At 43.4% G+C, this 17,099-nt stretch overlaps 1 protein-coding gene across 1 annotated transcript in view; it reads left to right on the top strand.

Moving 5' to 3' along the window:
• Window positions 1-136: 136 nt before the first annotated feature.
• Window positions 137-17,099, top strand: part of GHR (growth hormone receptor) — a 127,748-nt gene continuing 110,785 nt past the window's right edge. Inside the window, exon 1 of the mRNA XM_054184638.1 lies at window positions 137-298. The gene's annotated coding sequence lies outside the window, so the exon portion shown is untranslated. The remainder of the gene's footprint in view (window positions 299-17,099) is intronic.

Below are 17,099 nucleotides of genomic sequence, written 5' to 3'. Positions count from 1 at the left end.
GCGGGGCGGGACAGGACGGCGGAGCGCGTCCCACCGCCCCCCCGCCCCGTCCCGCCCCGCGGGAGGGGTGCGGGCTCAGCCCCCCGCCCGGCCGCCCTCCCTCGCCGTCCGTCGGTCGTTGCCGCCTCAGAAGTTGGGGGCCGGCCCCGGGGCGGAGGCAGCGCGATGCCCGGCGGTGCCGCCGCCGCGGCGGCCGCTCGCTGAGGCGCTCCCATGGTGCCGGCGCCCGCCGCGGCTTGGGGGGGCCGCGCCCGCCGCCGCCGCCGCCCAAAGTTGGGGGAAGTTTCCGAGCGAGTCGGTGAGTACCGGGCGGCGGCCCCGCGCCTCGCCCTGCCGGCCGCCTCCTCGCCCCGCAGCCCCGGCGGCGGCGGAGCCGGGCCGTGGCCGTGGCACTGAGCCGCGGGTGGGCGGCTGGCGGGGGGGCGACAAGTGCTGTGATCCCGTGTGCTGCCGGTGATGAAGGCGGGATGGCGGGGGTTGGGGGTGAGCACGGCCTCGGAGGTCTGGAGAAACAGCGTTCTGCGGAGAAACCTTCGTTCCTGCGTGGACTCGGGGTGAAAAAGCAGAGGGAGAGCGGCGAGTGCTCTGCCTCAGCCTCCCCTGCTGTGGTGGCCCTAATCGGAGGGTCGCTTCTCTGTGCTTTGTTCCATTTTATACGATTTCCTCCCCCACTTTTCTTCTTTTTTTTAAAAAAAAAAAAAAACAAAACCAAAACTAACAAAACCCCACAACTTTTCATGCCACTTAAAATTGATTGCATTTCTTGATGGGCGGTCTGCTGTAAATATTGCACGGGGAAAAAACCTGAAGAGGCTATTTTTAAAAACAAAGACTGCAAACACTCTGAGCAGAAATACACAAAACAGAGGGTGTTATTGCAGAGGAATAACCAGTGTTTTCTCGCAGCAGCGTCTTCAGTGATATTTGTTGCAGGCTCTCAGGGGGCTAATTCTAGAGATCAAGTGTGTGGATGCGCATTAGTTACTTATCTTTTCAGTAGTGTCTGTCTCGTCCAGAATGTAGTGTATTATTAACTTATTGTATTTATACATAGCTTCTCTTTCCTCCTCCTGTAGCAGCTACAGAAGACCCACACCTGGTCATCTTTCTATTTGTGGTTAAATCATAAATAAGAACAAAGCAATTAAAAAAACCAGCATACCACTTGAGTTGGATCTCGTTTTTTAAATGCTTTAAGCAATTGTTTACAGATAGGAAAAAATGAAGTTATTTATTGGGTAAAGAGGTGCTTAACTTGTATCTGAAAGACTCTTAGCTGTAGCATAGGCTTAGTTGCTCATTTTCATCAGTGGTGAAAATGTAGTTGGGAACAGAATCAATATAAGGAGATTTGGTAAGGTTTATTTAAATACCAGCATTTATAAATATTGAGATTAGAGTAGATTGCAGTTGAGATGTTTTGTGGCTCTAAGCGATAAATATAAGTATTACTGAAAGTTATTCAGACAGCTTGAAATGTTTAAATAGGAATGTGGTGTCTTTCATCTCCACTATATCTCAGTCTCGCGTTACTAGAATTGCCACTTACTGTGTTAATTCAAGACGTTAACATGTTTAATAGTTACAAAGGATTGACAAACAAGACAGCTTGCAATGCTTTTGAGGAGTAATTTCTAAAATTGTCCATAAACAGTAGTGGTAATTCCATTAAATATATGAAAATAACTTCTGGAACTTACTCTAATGTACAGAGAAGTCATAGATACCCCTCAAATGCTTTGGAGTCAAATTCTTCGCGTATGGTCAGGCATTATTTTCATTACCATGGGCTGTTTCGTCATCTCCTGGTGCTGATGTATCTGCACAGTGCAGTGCAGCACTGTGCAAATATATAAACTTGGGGGGCCTGTATCCACTTTTATAGAGGAGTTATTTTCTGTAGCACCGCTCCCAGAGAGCATTTGGGTGCCTGCGCCACGCTGGGTTTGTTGGGGGCGGTGTACGGAGCTCGATTCTGACCATTTTTACTAACTGAAGTAGCATGGGCTACTTTACATGACCTTTTGTGATAGTTTCCAGTAGGGAAAGCTCAAATAAATCTTTGATGGCAATTCCTCTATTTCTGGGTTGGTACCTTTCTTTTCCATGATCTGGGCGCTGAGGACGTATAATATATATTGGTCCTTTCAGGATATAGCTTTCGCTCACAGGGTCTCTTTCCCTTAACTATATGTACATTTCTGTTAATGTGTATGTAAACTAGAGATAGGTCTTGCTTCTATCAAATGAAGCTTATTTTTGCTGCAGAAATTGTTTTTTTTACCAAAGCTTGTGTTTATCTTGCACTACTAATGGGAGTACTGAGCTGAATAAATATAACATTGTGTATCTTATTTGAAATACCAGATTTCCATGGGCAAAATAGAAGCTATGAATAATTGTCATTGAGAAAGCAATGTAGGCAGAGATGCTTTGATTTTTATTTTTTTGGTCTGAATTTTTAAAAGAATATGTTTTATCAGACACAACAACGCTTGCATTCAGTCCAGTTGAAGCTCTTGCAAGCTTAAGGTAGGTGTCAGGACATTTTCAAAGCCTTGCAAATAAGTATAAATGATAGGATTAACAAGAAGAGGGGATATAATTGGTGGGGAAAGGAAGGGCAGGCATACCAGCAGTGCAATAATGAGTCTACTCAGTTCACATGGGAGTCCCTTAACGATGGGTTCACTAGAGGGTCGGGTTCCTTTTAACTAAAAGGATCTTCCTTATTTTTTCACCAAGTATTTATCTGATGAAAAGACGAATCTTTGGCCCAGCAGAGCTGGGACGGTAGTTCTGGGAAGAGGGCAGTATGAGGAAAGCAGGCAGAGAGGCGGCGGGACTGCCGCTACCGTTGTGGCGAAGGCGAAAGGCTGACGCAACGAGATACCAGCTTGGCAGGAACAGATTTATGTCAGGACTTGAAGGAACACTTTGTGCTCAAATTGTTTATCACAAGGGAGATCTTTCTTTATTGTATATGAATCCCAATTTAAGTTCTTTGTATGAGGTGGGTGTTTATTTACATATCATTTTAATTTGTGAGGGATGTAACAAGCATCCTCTTACCAAAGAGCTGGTTCTCAGTGTATGACAGTTTCTCCCAGTAAGTTGTAAAGGCTGTTTCCTGACAGAGATGGATGTTGTCTGTATCACATTTACTGCAGATTTTGAAATGAAAATACATTTGAGTGTGGTATTTCATTGACCTTTAGAAAGCAGGTATTCTATTGGAAAGAAAGTCATCACCAGAAACTTTATTTTCTTATTAATAAGTTAATATAAACTTCAGAAATGCTTTACGGTAGCAGGGTGGTTTGCAATAGGATGAGACTTAAAGTCTTAAATAAACAAGGTAACCTTCCTTACTGTTTGGTGAGCATTTCAGAGGTACAGTGTTGTGACAATGTAAAGGACAATTACAACTATTTTTACTGAAGGAATAACTGCTGGGAACTGCCCTTGTCCATTCAGCTGCTTCAAGCAGCGATGGTCACTGGTGCATGAGATAGGTGTATTAAGTGTGTGGATGCATGTGCACAGGCACTTGGTTCACAGTAACCTGTCAGATGTGAGGTTGTCCCACTTCATCTGTTACCCATGTAGTCAGCAGCTGAAGAATCATAGCAATAATCAAGCATTTATGAACTTTAAAACTCCATCTGTTGTATTATTCATACTTACCATGCTAATCACATTTATGTTCTCTTTTGACTTCCCAAAAAATCCACTGACCATGATGTCGACATCTGTATCTTCTAAATCATACTCAGTTTTATAACTTTGAGTTATTAAGATACTCCTATTTGTAGTGATACAGTCTGCAACAAAATCTTTTGTCCTACTGTGTGTCCAAACTAGTGGTTGTGTTTTGTGGAAGGGAGCCGCTGTGTGGGATCATGGTCATATGGGGGTAGGTCACACAGAGCTGCATGGAGGGTGCTGGAGATGTGGTGGAGCCAGCAAAGTCTGCGTGGAGAACGCTGACGGGAGGATAGGGACCTCTGCTATATTTAGCAGAAAATTTTAACCTCTCTGCTTTGAGAGAGTAAACGCAGCATCCGTTCTTCTGGTGTGGAAGGAGTTAGGCTTTCCTGTGTCTCCTTTTCTGTATCCATTTAGAGAGAGACAGCGTGAGGGTATCACGGTGCTAGACCTGCTGGGCCTGTGCATCCAGGACAGGTGACTACCTGGGGTGGGTGCATAATGTGGGAAATTGAGCTCAGAATGTGCGAAGAAAAGATGCTTCGCCAGCTTTACATTCATTAAGGCAGAAGATTTCTGTCTCCTATCACTTAATAAGCTTACTGCTCATAATCCTAGAACAAAGATGCTGTTTGAAGACATAAATATGAATGATCAGTAGCATTTGAGTACCATTTAAATACTGGACAATAACAGGGATTGAGATGATTTAACATTTAGAAATTTAAAAGCTGTTTAAATACTGTCATAAATCCGTTGCAGTCTTAAAACTCCATTTATAAGTAGTCAAAGTAATATTTCAGATGCTCTACAGAGTAATTTTGTGTAGTACAGGTTTGTCAGCAGCTAACAGACAACAGCTCTGAGGGGTAGTTGGAAAGAGGTAGGTCATTAATAACAACCATCATGTTGCATCATTAAAGCACTTAAATTGAGTTTGAAGTTTTACTGCCTCAGGAGAAAATGAGATTTGTAAAACTTGGCCCTTCAGTAGGATAAAAATCAAATCCTGACCTATTATCAGGAGCTGTTCCAGCGCTGTGCTCACTGGCTACTCGCTTGCACCCCAGGCTATCGTGGCATTGCAGTCCTGGGCAGCCCGATATAGTCAGTCCTCTGGCTTTTGCAGTGGTGCTGGTTCAGGTCTGGCCAGCCTAGAATTTGGAGGGAACAGAAGTATTTTTGCTTCTCCTTTTCTAGGTAGGAACACGCAGTGGCTGTTTCTAGCCTCGAAAATCTGCTGCACCTATGAAATGCTGGGTTTGTTCAAATCCCAGTGGGCTGGCTCCATATTCCAATAGGTGTCTAGGATGCATTGATGGTACCCTATAGCTAGAAACTTGTGTTAGGTCTGTGATCAGATGTCTGCGTGCCTGGCCAGCGTGCAACGGCTTTGGGTTTTAATCAGTACGTGGCTCACCTCTGTAACCTCATTGATGTAGTCAGACAACTCCTTTTGTGCGTGCTGGAGTTTGAGGATCGGGTAGCAATAGTCTGACCATGAAAGGGAGCCTGTAGGCCAGGAGAAGGACTGAAAGAACCAAAAAATCTTATTTCAGCTGTCTCTGTTAAATGAGTATGCATGTCAGTTTTTGCTTTACTTCACAAACTTCATGCCTTATTCCCAGCTGCTCTCAAATGTTTAGCTAGCAGCCCAATTTCTGCTGTATTTCGCGTTTTTACTTTCTTTGCCTGCTTTTTTCACACACGCACGGAATTTATGTCAGTTTTACCTTGAGAATGAATTGGTGCAGTGTGCTCTCCTTTACTGCGTGACTGCAAATATTTTTTGAACTTGGTACCAAATGCTTATTAAATTGTGTTTTCTCAAGAACCATGTTATGAACCTCCTTTGTCATTATTTTGAGTGATGTCTTGTATGCTGTTTTCATCCAAAAAAAGCTTGAACTCTTTGGTGTTTTGACTAGTGGCTTTATGCAATGCTGTAAAAAATGAGGGGGGGGAGAAAAAGCAGGATTCCTTCTAGAAGGTGGTTCTTGTCCCTTCCTGTGCGTGAGTTGAAGAGGACTGATTGTGATTACATTTGGGACCAAGTTTTATCTGTTCTGCCTAGAGTAAGGAAGGCCTGGGATGAGGATCGAGAGAAGAGGTATTAGAAGCAATGAGTTGCTGTATCTTTGGCTTTGATTACTTTTTATGGCTGAGTGTAGTAAGGTATGTCCAGGGAACGCTATGGAACTTTTACTTACAAAGAAACCCCCAAGAAAACCATCGCTTTTGTCATGACTGTGACAGTTTGAGTTTGGGCACAGAGCAGCTCTAACAACTAAGTCAGATGTTGTTAGTCCAATAGGATCAGACAGGGGGTGTGAGATGGCACTTTAGGCTCTTTAGCTATGATTTCTGACCTTTGGAGAGCAGCGGTGACTCTCTGGGTGTGCACATGCTGGGTGGTGGTAACAAGCACTGCACAGGAGAGACGCCTGTTACGTGATACGGTCACTGCTGCCCTCCTGTACACCGGCCAGATCCGCTGGTGCGGGACAGCGTGTTCAGCACGGAGGGACTGCGGCCTGGGACAGGGAGAAACAGCCCCTCCACCTCCCTGTGAGCAAGGCTATTTTTGTGGGACCGTGTGATGAGCTCTGGTATCTTCCAGCAGTAAGGTGCATTTAATAAGGGTGGCCATATCAGTTCAGAAGCCATTTCAGAAGAAGCAGTCACTGCCGTAAAGCAGCCTGTGCCTCATTGCTGCTGGTTCTGAGTTTAGTATTTTACTTGAATAGCTAATTTCCTTGGAATAATAGGTGGCTTTGAGAGAATGAATTTCTTTGGTTGTACTGAGTCCAGACATGCTTTTTTCAGTGGCATGTAATTTGTCCGCCACAAGGCACACACAAGTGTGTTAACTACAGGGGATGCAGCTTGATCGCTTTTAAGGCTTTGGCTGACCACAGGGATGCCCGCGGAGACGCTGAGGAAGGATCGCATTCACCTGTTTGAGCAACGTGAGGGGCCTGCCTAACTTGCTCTGGAGCAAGGAGGAGAGCAAGGATACTTGCATGAAGATGCTTTACACATCATTGATTTTTCAGGCTTACTGTGTATAACTGCGTAGAACCCGTATCGGATGTACAAATTACAAAACATTGTGCCCTGGTATCTTTCATCCAGATTGTGGCATAGATGAATGCATTTAATGCCATGATGGAAAAAGTAATGTTGTTTGCTGTTGCGCCAATGCATTTGTTGTAGCCTCTTTTATTGCTTTTTCCCAATTATAAAAAAGTTACTGTTTTATTGAAGTAACCAAAAGTATTGTGAAAATTCTTGCAGGTCCCTTTTCCTCTCCCGTTATACTGCTGCGGCAGAGGGCTCTCTCTCTGTAAGAGCCCAAGAGAGCTTTATGGATCCCGTGGGAATAAAAAGTCCACCCATTATAAAGAACATAGGATTTAGGAAGAGAGACTCCTCCTGACTAATTGTTCACATTGACATTGAACAATACGACAGAATTCTTCATGCAGAAGCTTCTGTGGTCACAGTCATACAAAGTCATGCAGGGTCATAGTTTCATGTGCTGAGGTATGAATTGCAGATATAATTCATTTTTTAAGAATTTTGGCATATCGTTTGAATGCTATCTGAAGCCTAAGGAACCCGAGAGTCAGGTTAACCACAGGAGATCTCCGAGTAGAAGAGGGAAGAGGTTTTCCACAGTGAGCGAACGTGTTCTACAGGTGTTTCAGTTTGCTAAATCATGCACAAAAAGAGAGGAGGTTTTATGGTGTGAGGGATCAAGAGCCAGGGAGTGAATACAGATTGTGGATAACTTCTGAAACAAAAGGAAATGTGCGTAAGTAGAAAGACAGGACACGAAAGCCTGGGAAACTGTTGGATGATATTGGAAAGACTGAAGTTATAGACTCTGAACTGTTTGGTTCCACTGTTGTAAGGGGAAAACTGAACATTATGTGACCAGTAATCAAAAGGACAAGTTTAAGACTAAGTGTAATGATTTGTTTAAGGATGTTTGAGATGGCTGGACTAAAACATGGAAAAAAATCCCAAACCCTCAGGATGATTTTGAAATTCAAATGTAACCTGAATTGCACCCAGAGTTATATTTTCATGCTGATTTTCTTAAAGATTTTATTTTTCTATTGACATAAAGATTATGCCACTTTATGGTAGAGCTGTGGTAGGAGTAGAAATGTTTTAGGTAGTGTAGGACTCATTTTGCCAGAGGCTTGCACTGCTATGTTTTCCAAATGGTTTATTGGCTGTAATGTTTTGTAGGAGCCTGTCAATGCAACAGCTCGTAAAAAAAAAAAAAAAAAAAAAAATAAAATATTACAGGGTATGGAAAGATGGTCTCTTTGCATCAAACAACTGATGTCTTTCACCAACTCATTTTATATGTGAGCAGTTGGTACACATACTGTTTGTTTATATTGCAGTTTTTGTTTTATTTACTGATGCTGAAGTGTGGAAAAAAATGTAAGATGTCAATAAAAATGACTGGCATCATTTGTTGTTAGGGCTGAAACAGAAGAGGTGTCTTTCACTAGTTATTTATTTGTCTGGATTTTTAAAACTGATTTTAAAAGGTTCCTGCCAAGGAGCCTGATCCGACAAGAGGCTGTGACTTGGCAATCCTGTTCATGTGAGGCGAAAAGTGTGCCCTTATGGGCAAAAGAAGAATCATCCCTCCCACCCTCTACATCTCAGGTGTCTGCACTGACCAGATATGGTGAAAACTGGCAGGAGAAATACATTCATTCCCATTCAGATCGAGCAGTACTACAGAGCAGAGACCTCAGCTGTGGCTTCTGGATCTGCAGGTCACACAGCGCTCTGCTCTTGGGGCTTTTCACCTGCCCCATTGCGGGTGGCCAGGCTCCTCTGCCCCTGAAGCCACACGCCAAAACCTTTGCTCAGCTGAGAGTGAGAGTTGAATAGGCTTAGGCATGTAATTATTTTCTTTATTGAATTTTGAACCCTTAAACACTTTCTAGTGGGGTATAAACCGTTTTAAAAATTTCTTATGTTTATATTACAGTATATATAAAGGTCCTTTGTGTTGTCATTTTTTGTAGGCTGTCTAGGTTGAAAGCCTCTGTCACCTACTAGCGTGACATTTATTAGAGTTACTGACTCTTACTCTGTGGAAAAGTTGCTGTGATCCAGCCTGCCAGAGAGGGTGCAGGGTAACAGATGGAGAGAGGAGGGAGGAACATTCAAACTCTGCTCTGTCAGAGTCAATACTGGCCACGAGGGAGAAGGGGGCAGATTACTTGCAGAGGCTTCTGTAGGAGGATTTCTTGTTTTCTTCTGCCTGTTTTTAAGTAGCTATATTAAATAATTGACAAAGCCAAATACCAAAACGGTGTTCCACAGCTTACTGGACGTATAGTAAAATTTCAGCAGACCTTTAACGGATCAATCCATAAAGAAGAAAAATGCATCCAGATTATTAAACTGTGTGTTTCTTTATTGTTTACAATGCATGTTGAGCCTCATGTTATCTTTAATAGGCCTAGCAAAGTTACTTCCTTCGCTTTATTCCAGCTCTTCTGACTGAAAGTTGGCTTTCAGTTTTGGTTAGGATTTCCTGAATTGTGTGGCTTAGGGAAAGCATGGAAGGACTGACAGAGGCTTCTTTTACAGGGCGAATGAGCAATCTTTATCACTTGCCATGTCAAAGCGCCTTGGCAGGGTGGCTCTGGTGGGCACCAGCAAAACCCTGTGTTTGTGGTGTTGCTTCGTATCCCCCTAGGTTGGTATTTTCCAGATGCTCTGATTCCTCCCTACCTTAACAAGACAGATAGCTGCTCTTAAAAAATGCTGTTAACATTGCTGGTCAGAAGCAGTGCAGTTGTTCACAAGCTGTGGCTTGTGGATCCCTTCCAGACAACACAGACTGAAGCCAGCTCAGGGAAACTGCTGAGCTGTGCTCGGCCTGGGGAGATGGCAAATGGGGCTCCAGTTGCCCATTGAGTATCGCTGCCTGTGTGCCATCCCCCCCTCCTCCCCGGCCACTCGCCCTGGGTGGCTGCTGAGCAGAAGCTGAGGTCTCTCTGAGTTGGTGCTCGTGGATGTGAGCTCAGGAATCGGTTCCCTCTGGTACCAGCACAGGAGAAGCAGCAGATGGTAAAGCCCACATGTTGAGTGTCCCTAAGAGAGCAGCGCGGCAGAAGCTGGTGGTGGAAGCGTGGCACCGGCAGAGGTGGAAACGAGCCAATGGAGAGCAGAAGGAAGCCTGAACAAGCAACCCTGTTCATTATGGCAATTACTGGAGAGAAATAAGGCATCTTTTGGGGTAAGATGAATGTTAATCTGTGTTTTGTTCTTTTGGTGCAGTTCGTAGGCAGCGGGCTGGCAATGATTTGTAGGTGCTATAACCACACAAACAATAGTGGAGGAATTCAGACACTTGAAAAGCAACAACAAAAAGGCACCGAAAGCACACTGAACAGCCTAGCGTTGATTCTTTACGTTGCATAATAAGCTTTCTGGGATGCTCTAGGGGACTGAGACGTGACAATAAACACAATTCTAACACAGCAGATCAAGGATGAGGTGTACATACTTGTAAATGAACAGCATGGACCTTTTTGGATGTTCTACATTATAAATAGTTGCTTGCTGGCAGCTCTGGCTTTGGGCCTTGACTTCTGACCCCTACTGCTCTTACGATTCATTCCGTTGTCTTTGTCTTAGCAGAGCACTTCAGTTAGTACAAAACAGGTCTAATGCCATTTATTGTGTTGTTTTGTCATTCAAAATAGTAAAACCAAACATAACCACTCTTATTCCTCCACTTTTCCTTTGCAGACCTGTGTGTGTCTGGTGTGCGTGGGATGATGGTTTCAAAACCATCCTTGTAACTCCATTCTTGAGAGTCATACTGGGATATAGATAGGGAGCTTTCTGCAGATAGCATTAAAAACTTTGGATGTATTTTATGTAGTGTTAGTATTTCTGGCCATTGTTTGGCTCAAAGATGTATCCGTGGTCATTAAATGCTGGCTGCTCTTCTTCCCCTCATTACCAGCAGGTCACTGTGGTAAACACAGTCATTTAATCGTAATAAATTTAGGCAAATGTTGAAATGGTAAAGAAGTGCCACATGGACCATTAGAATTAATTATCATGGGATCAAGAAGACCCACAACAGTAGTGTTTCATCTTCAGCTGTTAATACAGTTGGGCATTGAGTAGTTGTGAAGGAAATTCAAAACAATCTCTCCAAGTTTTGCCAAGATTACTCAGTGGAATCACTTGTTGCCAGATGCTGATGCTGAGCAAGAGAGAACAGCAACCACCACTGGGGGGATTAGTTTTCTGAAATTACTCAATTATCAGCCTAATCGTAGGGGCTTATTAATACCCTGTGGACTACCCTACAGTTTGAATGACAAGCAAGCAGGTAGAAACAATATTTATGAGGAAAGTGTTTCCCACCTATTAGCTCTGGGACTGTGTACAGCACCTTTTATTTGGGAGTTTAGTGTAGCTGTGAAAAAGGGATTGTAGGGCAGGACTGAAAGATTCAGTCTGCATTTCCCAAGCAGTAGCTCCTGGAAGCGATAGGCAGCTTGTGGCTAGGAACAGGGCCATATCCCCAGCCGTGACTGCGAGGCGGGCTCTACAGTGAGCTCAGAAAGACCTCGGCCAGACGTGAGCATCCAGAGCCTGCGCTCATGGCACTGGTTTCCAAACCATAGCAGAACCGCTACAGCTGTTCTGTTATTTTAATGGGGTTTTTTTCTCTTAGAGCAGGGGAATACTTTGTCAAGTGTTTGGGTGTTGTTTTGAACATATTGTACTCTTAGTCTTTATGCAGTCTTGGAATTAATAATAAGCCCAGGTGCTGCTTGTATTTCACGGATAACGTATCCAACACAAGAGTCCAGGGAGCCTACAAACAGACTATTCCTTTTCCTCAAGTTGTTCTCTTTGGCAGTAGCCTGAGCTGAAAGGTTTACATGAATTAAAGATTCATGGCCGAGTATGAAGTCAGGCCGTTAAAGTTATCTGCTGATCAGACCCCCTTGAGCAGTTCGTTAATAAAGAAGTGAAAATCCAGCACTGTACTGAGTAAATATACGTAATTGCTTCAATGGTAGGTGCTGCTGGGAGGAATCTAGCATCCTTTCTGCAGTCTGGTTTGCTGATTATTGCATGACCCAGTTGGCAGCAAGCCTGCCTTGTGAGGCACAGGACAGTAATATCCTGCACAGCTACTTTGCGAAGTAATTGAAATACAGTGCCAGCATTATTTGGGACGGATATGCATTTGATAACCTATTGCTGCCAAGTTGCATGATAAAAAGAACAACTTTCTGCCATCATAAATTTTTCCTGTGTTGTTCATCAGCATGCTGAGCCTGAGGAACTCTGCTTCTGGTAAGATTTAAGGGAGAGTTTCTACGTCCTGTCACTCACTAGCAAATCTGCTTACTCTGAGGTTTTCCATACCATACCAGAAATCTAGGCATCCGCTCAAAATTCAGCACCCTTTCAGAAAATTCAGATTGTGGTGACAAATTTGCTTAAAAGTTATTTTCATAAATGCAGAAAAACTTAACCGAACAACACCAGTAGGTATTCTCTTAGCTATTCTTAATTTCTGACTCTGGTCTCTGCCACATGATGACCTGTCTGCAGGAAACAAGCACTTCTTCACCAATCTCAGAAAAGCTCACTTTTTAGCAAAAACGGGAGTCTGGGAGGCCCTGAGTGCAAAGCAGACTCTTCATGGAGATTTACCTGCAGGATCACTGGTGCTCTGGTTCTTCCTCTGCAAAGTTAATGTAGGCACCTGGCGTGGTTAGTCTGATCTTCTTTCCTCTGTTTGAATTCCTCAGTTGTCTGAACTCTGCCTGAAAAGTAGATTGGCACATGTTCTCTTATTTTTTCAAATTAGTCATGCCAGCTATGCATGAAAGAGCTGGAGCAAAAGCATTCCATGTCTGTTGTTAAGTGTTTTATTCTCCAGACTAAAAACTGAATACTTGCAGCTCACATCTCATTATATGCTTGTCAGTCCTAATTACTTTCTGGCATATTCCTAGGTGTTTCATAGACAGGAAAATATATTTGATTAATTTTTTTAAACACACGGCTGAAATGCCTCCATAACTAGGCCAACAAAAAACCCCAAATTGTGAAGTAGAGAAATATTGGGAGAAAAAAATGTGTGGATATATTAATTTGTTCCTTTCTGAAAAAATAGCTTGCTTCATCTGTTATTATCAGTAACCATTTTGTCCTGAAGGAATGAGACTGTTACATTTCATAACTGGAAATTAGTCATCAGGCATATTTGGTTATTTTCAGAGCATGTAAGTGTGTGATTTTTTTTCCTGCAGGTATTCTGTATACTGCGGCATGTTTTACCAAAGGAAAATGTGATGTGTGCATACCAGATTTTATACGCATGAATTCCTAAATACAGATGTACACAGAAGCAGATTTGCAGTTTTGACCCTAGAGATACACTACCAGCGAGCTACAGTAGCTCTACTGAGGCTGGTGGTAAATAGAAACTGCATCGGTGGGGAAAAAAAAAGTTTCCCAGCTGGCATTCACTCTTCCTCTTGAGATTTTGTTCTGTCTTGACACTTGACTGTCGATTGACAACTCGACTACCCTGACAATGTGCTGGAGTACCAGAAGCCTGTTACCTCCCTAAAGAGCTGTGGTTCCTCAGTCTGAAGGTAAATCTTCAGAGTCACCACAGTGAAGAGTGATGCAGCTTTGTGGAGCGCGTGTCGGTACACAGGCTGCTTGGATAGATTCAGAGGTGAAATGCGTTCGAAGACCGTGGCTGGAAATTAAAGGCAAATATATTCTATGTAAGACTGACTAGTTGGGGAGGTTCTCGTTTCTCTGCCGGGGGGGCTACAGCGTACGCTGTGGTGTAGGGTGCCTGAGCTGCATCCCTGGCTGGCAGCAGGTTTTCCACTGGGCTGAGGCAACTGGTCCCACAGCTGCCTGGTAGCAGGAGAGGTTGGGAGCCCATAGCAGTGGGCTACCTTGTCATCAGGAAGGGCTAGTCAGCTCCTTTTGGCAGCGGCCCACAGCCAGGTTGGTTTTGGCGAGGCACGAAGCTGTCTTTCGACAGCCCCACGTACTGGGTGCTGCCAGCCTTGTCACAGGAACGGGGCTGGAGGCAGCCCCCGGCGCAGGGGGGACACTGGGGTGTCACCTGCAGGGTGGTCCACGTTCATTGTGTGACCCAGAGGCTTCTGTATCCAGGGACAAGGGATCCGGGAGCTCTACAGCCAGGGCGTTGCAGTTGCAGACAAATCTCAGTCGGGCAGGGGTGGGCAGGGCTCAGTGACCTTGGGGTGGCCGGTCTGTCTGGGTGATGCTGTAAGTTTGTTAAAGTTTCTGAAGAGTGCTCACATGATGTAATACTAAGTATCTGCACTAGATACTGGAATTATTCCCCTTCTGTAAAGACTCTACTGAGGATGATAAGCCTAAAACCTTATTTCGGCCCCCTCAGTTTAGTGCCTGCTCTTCTCAACGGTATGTGCAGAATTTCCCTGGTATGCGCCAGCTGCTGCGATAAACAGGAGCAAAGACTTTTGCCTCAGGTGACAATAATTTATTACTAATACAGTAGCCATAGTTTGCAATTCCGTCAACTATGCTAAACAAGTATGAAGATACCTGCCCTGGAGAGCTGTCAGGCGGCACTCAGGAATGGCAGGATAATTTATGGTGCCAAACAAAACAAATACGGTTGCATGTGGCTGTGTTGCATGCTCATTACTTGTGCTTTTAATATGTTTTTTTTTGTTGGCTGTATGCCCACTGAAACCTGAGACTCCCTGGCACTAGTTGCCTCTTTGTGCCTTGCTAAAATATCTGTAAGAAAACGTTTTTCTAAAATCTGAGGTTTTAAGGGAACTTTGAATGTTGTCTGATGAGGTATGACAGTATGAATCCTTGAATATTTAATTTAGAGTGAAGATAATTACTGTCTTCTGTGCAATAAAGTATGTAAGCTTTTCATTATAAGCTTGCCTCTGACTGGATGAAATAAGGCAATAACTTTTCTGGGAAAACAAAATTTTCAAGAAACCAAGCCAGTTAGTAATTTTGGGTTGAATTAGACTAATAGTTTAATCTCTTAGAAGTAGCTGGGGCAATATAACTCATAAATGCTGGATTGGTTAAACACATTTTAAATTAAAATCGATTTTTCAGTCTGAAGCATGATTTTAATGAGTTGAAAACAGCTAAACAAAAGTAATTTCAACTAAATTCAAGTAATAAATTAAAATATTTTTCAAGTGTATTCAAATAAATTAAAATACTTTTTACTTTGTAATGCATAAACCAACACGAATTGACTGGAAATAAAGATTTCAGTCCTCCTATAAAATTATATATCGTATGAATGGAGGCAGTTGAATTATCACATTAAGAGGATCTGTCACTGAACTGTGTTTTGCTGTTAGGTGATAGCCCAGCAGCCACCAACCACTGCTTCCCCTGCAGCAGCATCTTCAGGCTTTGTGCTTGCCTCCCTCTTCCTGCTCCCCAAAAAGTCTCGCGTCTCTTCCATAAGCCAAATGCCGCTCTCTCAACCTTTCTCTGCTGGTCAGGTTTTCTGAACGTCATATCTTCATTGCCCTCTTCTGCACGCTCTTTGGTTTGGTGACAGCTTTGGAAAGGAGAAGGAGCCCAAAGGGAAAGCGGTGTTTAACAGTACCTGAGACTGGGGCAACTAATCACCCCCCTCGCATGTGGCGCTCCTGTTAATGCGGTACAGAATTCCCAGTGTCTTTGAGACAATGGCATTGTTACCTGAAATAAAAGCCCTGGAAACCAAAAGTAGTTTAGAGAGGAGATACTGCTTTATTCGACATCGGGTGCTTGGGAGAAAACCCACAAATCTAGCACACTTTACTGGGGATATTTATACACAAAATATTCTCATAATCCCACCTACCTAATACATAACTCCACCTAGGCTCACATATTCATCAGGATGACCGAATGGTCTTCTTGCACAGGCGTATCAAGTTTTGCTGCGTTGGTAAAACACTTCTGCGCACGCTTGAGTGTCTCGGTGGTCATTTGGGTAAGGAGACCCTTCCTCACACTATCCTTTTAAGGTAGGGAGTGATCTCAGGACAGTAAAAGTTTAGTGTAAGTTTGCCAGCTTCTTGAAGATAATAAGGATGTTCTTTGAAGTAGCCATAACTCTGTCCTAATTGGTATAGGAGTACATACTTGATGTATAGAAAAACCTTGAAGTGATTAACTACTTTTTATTATCCCGTTCCTTGGTGATTAGCTGCTTCTGATTGTCTCCTCATTATCACTGTCTGTAACACCAGCTCAGTGACTAACTATTTTTACACAGTAAGAAGGTCAGTAATTAGGTATTTTCTCACACAGTAAGAAGGTTAGTAAGAAACAATTATTTTAGAAACAAAGCAGAGGCCTGTCTTTGGTAACAGCATTTTGTCATTGACTCGCATTCAGGTTGTGGTTTACCCCAAACATCTCCATGTTATTTATTATTTTTTTAAACTGCTGTTTAGGCAGTTCCTCCTTACTTACATTGGTCAGTGATAGAATATGGCACTCTGACATTTAATCTTGTAATAAAACAATGAAAAAACTGTCTTGAATCATGGGAAATCCCTAAATGTAATCACTTTTTTGTTTGGGTTTTTTTTTGGGGGGGTGTTTGGTTTTTGTTTAAATGCTGCCCAAATAAATGCATGTTAGAAGAAGCTTCAGGCTGGAAAATGCTTTAGTGGAATACACAAAATCCATCTTAATTTCCACGTTAGGGGTGGTATAACAGGTTGAGCTGTGGATCTGGACAGGTCCCACAGCTGCCTTAGGGTGACATCGGTGCCCTGTGGCTGGCACGGTGCTTTGTCAGAGCAAACGCTCAAAGTCCTGTTTGGGTTTTGGTCAGTAAAGATCCTGGCACTGCTTTTTTCATGGATTAAGGGGATGAGTGTGGTGGCCAAACCACGCTTCTGACAGTACAGCTTCCCCTTTGGCCTTAACTACTACTTATAAAACTTTGCAAATACAGCTCCTAATCTGGCAGGCAAGTTTGCTTCAGCTAGAGGGTGAGCCCTTCTGAGGGCTTTTGCTCTCCCTGAGGTTTATTGCAAAATGAGAATGTTCCCTTTGTCTCTGGCATCAACTCAGGTTTGTAAACTTTGTTAACCAAAGAAATACTGAGTTCATATTCCAAAATACTTGGAATCTGACTGTTGACTTTTGGGTACACAGGGCTGTTGCTCTCGCTCAGCACAGTTTTGCCCTTAAACTTCCGGATGATCCCTGTACACATTTTCTTGTTTATTCCCTGTTTCTGTCAGAGGGCTCGTTCCTGGAAAATCGAACGTGAGCACAGTTCCCAAATTGTGCTGAGGGTG

This window comes from Rissa tridactyla, chromosome Z, assembly GCF_028500815.1.
Source record: "Rissa tridactyla isolate bRisTri1 chromosome Z, bRisTri1.patW.cur.20221130, whole genome shotgun sequence".
NCBI classification, from domain to species: Eukaryota; Metazoa; Chordata; class Aves; order Charadriiformes; family Laridae; genus Rissa; species Rissa tridactyla.
This window is presented reverse-complemented; position numbering and strand designations above follow the sequence as displayed.